The sequence below is a fragment of the Hevea brasiliensis genome, chromosome 11, assembly GCF_030052815.1.
Source record: "Hevea brasiliensis isolate MT/VB/25A 57/8 chromosome 11, ASM3005281v1, whole genome shotgun sequence".
Lineage (NCBI taxonomy): Eukaryota > Viridiplantae > Streptophyta > Magnoliopsida > Malpighiales > Euphorbiaceae > Hevea > Hevea brasiliensis.
In genome coordinates, this window is record NC_079503.1 from 34,052,252 (window position 1) to 34,059,416 (window position 7,165).

A 7,165-nucleotide genomic window follows, 5' to 3' on the forward strand; every position below is an offset into this window, starting at 1 on the left:
TACATAGTTTATAGTGATGCTTCTCACAATGGGTTAGGCTGTGTACTGATGCAAGATCAGAATGTCATTGCTTATGCATCACGCCAACTGAAACCGCATGAGAGGAACTACCCAACACATGATTTGGAGCTAGCAGCTATTATTTTTGCTTTGAAAATCTGCAGACACTAAATGTATGGGGAGAAATGCTACATTTACACAGATCACAAGAGCTTGAAGTACTTAGGCACCCAGAAGGAATTGAATTTGGGGCAGAGGAGATGGTTAGAACTCATTAAAGATTATGATAGCGTAATAGACTATCAGCCAGGGAAAGCAAATGTGGTGGCTGACGCCTTAAGTCGCAAGACTATGGCAAGTCTCAGAGTTTCTCCTTTGTCCATGGTATATGAATTGAAAGCACAGCATGCCAGTTTAGAGATTGATGATGAGGGACAGACAGTAGTTGCATGGTATGTACAGCCAGTGTTGATTGATCAGATCAGAATGGTTGCTCAGAGTGATGTTAAATATCAAAAGCTACTGAAAGAAGTCCAGCAGGGCAAGAAACCTGAATTTTCTATGAAAGATGATGGTTTATTGCTACATCAGGGCAGAATGTGCGTTCCTAATGATGATGAATTGAGACAGATCATTATGAAGGCAGCACATGAGTCTCCTTTTGCTATGCACCCTGGTGGAACTAAAATTTACAGAGGGCTGAAAGAGCATTACTGGTGGATGGGTATGAAGAGAGATATAGCTGAATTTGTTTCCAAGTGCCTAATTTGTCAGCAAGTAAAGGCAAAACATCAAGTTCCAGCTGGTTTGTTACATCCATTGCCAGTACCAGAGTGGAAATGGGAGCGGATAACTATAGATTTTGTTACGGGACTTCCAAGTACACAGAATAGTCATGATGCAGTATGGGTTATAGTTGACAGATTAACCAAGTCTGCTCACTTTTTGCCAGTTCAGATGGACTATAGCCTGGAAAGATTGGCCAGAGTGTACATATATGAGATTGTAAAACTGCATGGAGTGCCAGTATCAATTGTGTCTGACAGAGATCCTAGGTTCACTTTTAGATTCTGGGGTAGTCTTTAGAGAGCCCTAGGAACTAGATTGAACTTCAAAGACAAAGATTCCACCCACGCATGCATGGCCACCGCGAAAGGGTAATTCCGATATTGGAGGATATGCTACGGGCTTGTGTGATTGAGTTTGAAGGTAGTTGGGATACACACTTGCCTTTGATTGAGTTTGCTTATAACAACAGCTACCAATTAAGCGTTGGGATGCCTCCATATGAAGCTTTGTATGGCAAAAAGTGCAGAACTCCTTTATGTTGGGATGAAGTAGGTGAAAGGAAGATGATTGGGCCAGAAATTGTTCAGCAGACAGAGGAAAAGATCAGATTGATCAGAGATAGACTCAGAGCTGCATCAGACCGTCAAAAGTCCTATGTTGATCTAAAAAGAAGAGATATTGAATATGCAGTGGGTGATAAGGTATTCCTCAAAGTTTCTCATTGGAAGAGGATTATGAGATTTGGCAGAAAGGGGAAACTGAGTCCTCGTTTCATCGGACCATATGAGGTTCTGGAAAGAGTGGGTCCTTTGGCATATCGGTTGGCATTACCTCCGGAGTTAGCAAGGATACACAGTGTCTTCCATGGGTCCATGTTAAGGAGGTACAGATCTGACCCATCTCATGTGCTATCAGTTGAAGAGATTGAGGTAAATCTAGACGTCTCATATGAGGAAGAACCCATAGAAATTCTGGCTTATGAGGTGAAGCAACTAAGGAACAAACAGATACACCTGGTTAAAGTGCTGTGGAACCATCTTTCAGGCCAGGAAGCTACTTGGGAACGTGAAGAGGATATGAGGAGACAGCACCCACAGCTATTCAAAGACTAATGTCAGGTAAAATTTCGAGATGAAATTTATTTTAAGGGGGGAGAATTGTAACACCCCTAAGTTCAGTAGTGTGTTTTACTGTTCTGACGACTAGTGTTGTTCAGACAGCTAGGATGCCTAGAACTACACTTAGATATGAATAAGGTGACATAAAATAATGAAATACAAGAAATGAAAATACAAGAAAAATAAAGAAAAAATAATAGCAATGAAATGTAACCAAGTTAAACGAGCCAAGAACCCTAGCGATGGGTGACTGCACTGGGAAGTTGCGGCATGGACCGTTGACTAGCCCTGGACCGAGGGGAACCCTGGAAAATATTTTAAGGACTTAAATAAATGTCTATTGAAGTATAAATGCCATTAGAAATATCAAAGAAAAATTAATTAATTAGTACAAAGAAAAGTGAGAAATCGAAAAATGGACAAAACCCTGTGTTACCGAAAAATCGGGAATATAACCCGAACAGAGGCATTGTGGTCATTTGACACCCTGAGTTGTCTTTTGACCTAAATTTCCATTAAAAATACATGATATTATATTTGTAAAATGTCATGAAAAATTAAATTAGTGGTACCTAAATCAATTAGCAAAAATTAGGGACTTAATGTGGGAATATAGAAAGTTTAACAATTATTTATTATTAAACTATGTTAGTGGACCATTATACAACATATTATGTCATAAGTGGACAGAAATATCCACTAAAAAATCTGCAATTCATCTTATTCACTTGAAAAGTCCCATTAGCCGCATGAAAGCTCTCAAACCTCTCCCATGACACGCACCTTCAAGCCATTACAACTCCATGATCAAGCCATCTTTTCCCACACTTGTCTTCATTAAAGTTTATCCTCACCTTGCAAGGAAGAGTTTGATAGCAATTTTAAGAAGTTTTGGTGAGGTTTTGAAGAATTTCCAAAGTGGTAAGTTTGTGTTTTTTATTATTGTTTCATTAAAGTTTGTAAGGATGTTATGGGTACTTGAATTATGGAGAGATTTTTGAGGTTTGACGTTTAAAGGGGGATGTGTACTTTTGGCAGCCATGGAAACTCCTTGAGTACAGTTTATTATTGCTTGTAAATGTTAGATTAAAAGGTTGATTAAATGTTTATGTGTGTAGGAATTAATTTGGGTGATGTATACTTAGTATATGTGAATGTGTATTTGAAATTAGAAGCTTGGAAATTAATGGAGTGTAATGTATGAATCGGCAGCTTGGTTTAGTGAATAATAAGGATGTTATTTCATGTTTGGTTTATGGAATGTTAATGTTGAATTGTGCAAGTTGTTATGGCAGCTTGGGTATATGTATGATCGTGTGAGGTTAGACATGTAAATGAGCTAAGTTAAGTGATTGAATTGTTGTAATTTGAGCTTGAAAAATTCTATACTAAATGGTGCATATTGAGGGTGATTGTAAGCTACCAAAATGAACAACGATATGTTGTGAATTATGTTTAGGTTATGGTACAAACCAGAATTGGCATGAATGTGTAGTTTGGTAATTGTTAAAAGTGTCCTTTGATGAGTAATGAACAAAATACAATAGGGCAGTTTATGTTTTGGACCTAGAACCTTAAGTGTGTGGCTCCAATTGGTATGAGACCAATTGGAAGTGAAACTAGGCACAAAATGTGCTAACTTTCATGAAGGAAGCTTACCAAAATTATGCTTGTAAGGTAACTTGAAAAGTGACCAAATCCGGATTAGTGCAATTAAGGCCTGAATATTGACTATTTGGGCAGCAGTTAGTGTTTAAGCCATAACTCACTCAAAACAGGTCCAATTGACCTGAAATTTTAACCATGAATAGTTAAGACATATTTCTACAAGTCTTATGAAGACACCAAAGCCCAGAAATGACCATAAGCAAGTCAAACAGCTTACAAAAGTTTGGGTCCAAAAACTGGCCGAACCTAAAATGACCTAAAATGACCTAAAGTGACCAAAAGTGACCAATTTTGATGCATTTTAACCAGCAATAGTAAAATGTCCATAACTCGGTCTACATAATTCAGAATGACATGAAATTTTGCTCCACGTGCAATAAGACATAGATCTACAAGTTTGTAGTTTCGACCGAAACCCGAAAATCGAGGGAACTAGGTCATCCGGCTAGGTCAAACTAGTATCCCGGAATCCAGCAAATTGCAATAAAATGCAAATTACATGGAAATGAATTAGGCAACATATACGAACCCTAAAAGGCTACAAATGTGACATATTAGTAGCATTAAAACCTAATTTACCCAGAATGCATTGAGGGTCGACATATTAGGTTGACTAAGCAAATAATAGAACTCAGTGAATTAATTATCCAGCATTATCGTTAGAGACAGTTTAAATAAGTACTGAAACACTTCAAATTGTGTTTCTCAGTTAGCAAAGACTCGGGGAAAGGGAAGGAAATACTGAGTCAAAGCCAGGAGACAGTTATCAGAGGTTTGTGCACAACAGTTAATTCTTTTGAATTTTTCAATTGAAATAAATTATGACTATTTGTATATTATTGTTTTCAATTATGGAAATGTGTTTGAATGGATACTTATTGCTTGAAAAGCATTGTAAATGGTTTGAAACTGTGAAAAATTGTTTGAATGATATTTGATGGATACTTATTGATTGAAAAGCATTGTAAATGGTTTGAAACCACAGCTATCATGTATATTGATTGTATTCCTCGCTAGCTCGTCTAGTGGGACGAATTGAATTCCCTCTCAGACTGAAGTGTTGAGGTGTGTGCCTGTTGAGAACGAATAGAATGAGTACTCATATTTTTGCTAGCTAGCTATGTTATACCTCATTTGCCATCAGCTTTTGGGACGAATTGAATACCTCATTGGCCATCGGCTCTTGGGACAAATTGAACTTTGGAATATGATTAAGCTGTGTGTGATTTATTGAGATTCATTGTGATATTGTGAAATGGACTTTAAATTCTTATTGACATTCACTGTCTTTTGAATTTAACTATGTTTTGATTATTGAGATTTATTGTAATATTGTGAAATGGAGTTTAAATTCTTTATGACATTCATTGTCTTGAATTTAACTATGGTTTTACGTATCCACTATTTATATGATTTATGATTTGTGATTTAAAGTTGTATTTGGTTAATGTTGTGCACCACTGAGACATTGTCTCAGCGATAGCTTTTCATTCTTGCCGCAGTAGGCAGATCGACAGTGCAGACTAGGCTGCTAGTACATTCAGCAAGAGATCATCGGGTATATTGAGTATATCGTATTTTGCATTTTGTATTGTAATGTATGTTCACTGTATGTATATAGTATTTTTGGTTTTAAGCAGTTATAATTTAAAATTGTATATTGAAATTCTAAAAATAAATTATGAGTTATTTTGGCTTGTAAAATTTGTATTGTATTTCTTTTATCTCAGCCTTTGAAAAGTTATTGTGGATTTGAGTTAAGAAATATATTCGAAGTACTTTTTATAGGTTTTTGAAGAACTATTTTATCCAAAATACAGATGACACTCTGCCAAAATTTTTACAGAAATTACTAATAATTCAAATGTGTTAGCTGTTTCACTTCAATTCCAAAAGGTTTTTTTTTTATACATGTAAATAGTGCTCACCACTGTAAAAAGAAGTAAGAAAAGTTTTAAAATCCCTTGTAGTGTATTTAACGGGTTATCGGTAGACGAAGTTGGTAATTCATTAGGTATACTACGGGACCATGTTATGCCTTATAGAGAGATAGGGTGTGACAACATTTGTGGAAAATTACACGGGGGTATTTGCTATAAGGTTACTGGAGCCTGCTTCAATTATGGTGGAATCAGACATTACGCCTGAGATTGTACTAGCGCACGTTGATTTATGCCACATACTACACCAGAGGAATCAGTCTAAGGTTCTAATTTTAGAGGCTCATTAATAGTTAGTAGGGGCAGTGGTAGAAGTAGAGACAACACTTCGAGTAATCCTAGCACAATGGACCAACCCGAGCAGAGGAATACACTAGAAAGAGGGAACGCCATGCATCGAGGGGAAAAAGCAGAGACTTCAGATGTAGTTGTCGGTACCTTCTTCGCTTTTGAAAGGAATAATTATGTACTATTTGATTCCGGCTCTACTTATTTATATTCTAATACTAGAATTATATGTTCTACTGCTATTCCCTTGCATGGAGATAAATTTTGATGTGTTAGTAATTAGTCATTTAGGATAAGAATTGCGATAATAAGCGTGATTGGAATTAATTTTGAAAAAGTTTCTAGTGAAAGACATCTCCTAGACTATGATAAATTATAAAGTTAATTAGTAAGCCTAATTAGGTAAGGCAAGAGGACCTAAAAGTAAGTTATAGTAATATAGCTATCTAAGATACAGGTAAAGGTATTACTGCTGATAGATGTCTGTGGGTACCGTAATCAAAATAAGTTTAAGATATTTGTGGATTTGAGAGAAATAAGATATAGGGAAGTTTTATCTATTGGGATGTATCGTAGTAATTGTGGATTTAAAATATCATAGTTGTTTGGTAGTGAGAGCTAACGACTCTGTTACCCTAGCATGAATTACAGTACATCAGGAATAGTTATGAGACTAGAGATTTTAGTATGGTCAAAATTTAAAAATAACACCTATAGGGCTAAGTCATCCAGTCTCCAATATGGGGTTTATAGTTGTTCTGGTATTACAATGGATCTTTTGCTCAAAGTTTAGTAAGGAACAGTATTCTAACTGTGTAGCAGTAAGACACAAATTATAATTTTGTTCCCCTAGAAGAGACAGGATGACATGGATGACAATTATAACTTATAAAACAGTTAAGAAATGATGTTCTACTGATAACAGTAATTTGATAGGAACTAGTTGGTCAGGTATTCTTTAGGAAGAGCACAATTTTATTGTGCAGATCATAAGAATTAGATTAGAATTAAAGCGAAACTTTTGAATAGCATGGGAAAAAGGAGAGTCCGGTAGACTCGCTTCTTAAGGTTAAAGAATTATTTATGGTTCAAAAAAAAAGGGGGGGGGGGTAATGATCACAAACTAGCGGAAAATAAGCTATAGAATATCGATAGATAAAAGAGTCGTGGAAGTAAAAATTAGAATAGTTGGTGCAAATGTAATAAAGAAGCGTTATGAATATTAGTTAAAGTATTGACTAGAATGGTCAGAGGACCAAATCAAAGGAATATTGAAGTATAGTGGATTTATTAGGAACGATAAGAGGTACTAAATTATGACTCGACAGTCAAGTTAAGGAAGAAGATAAGATTGAAGAATAA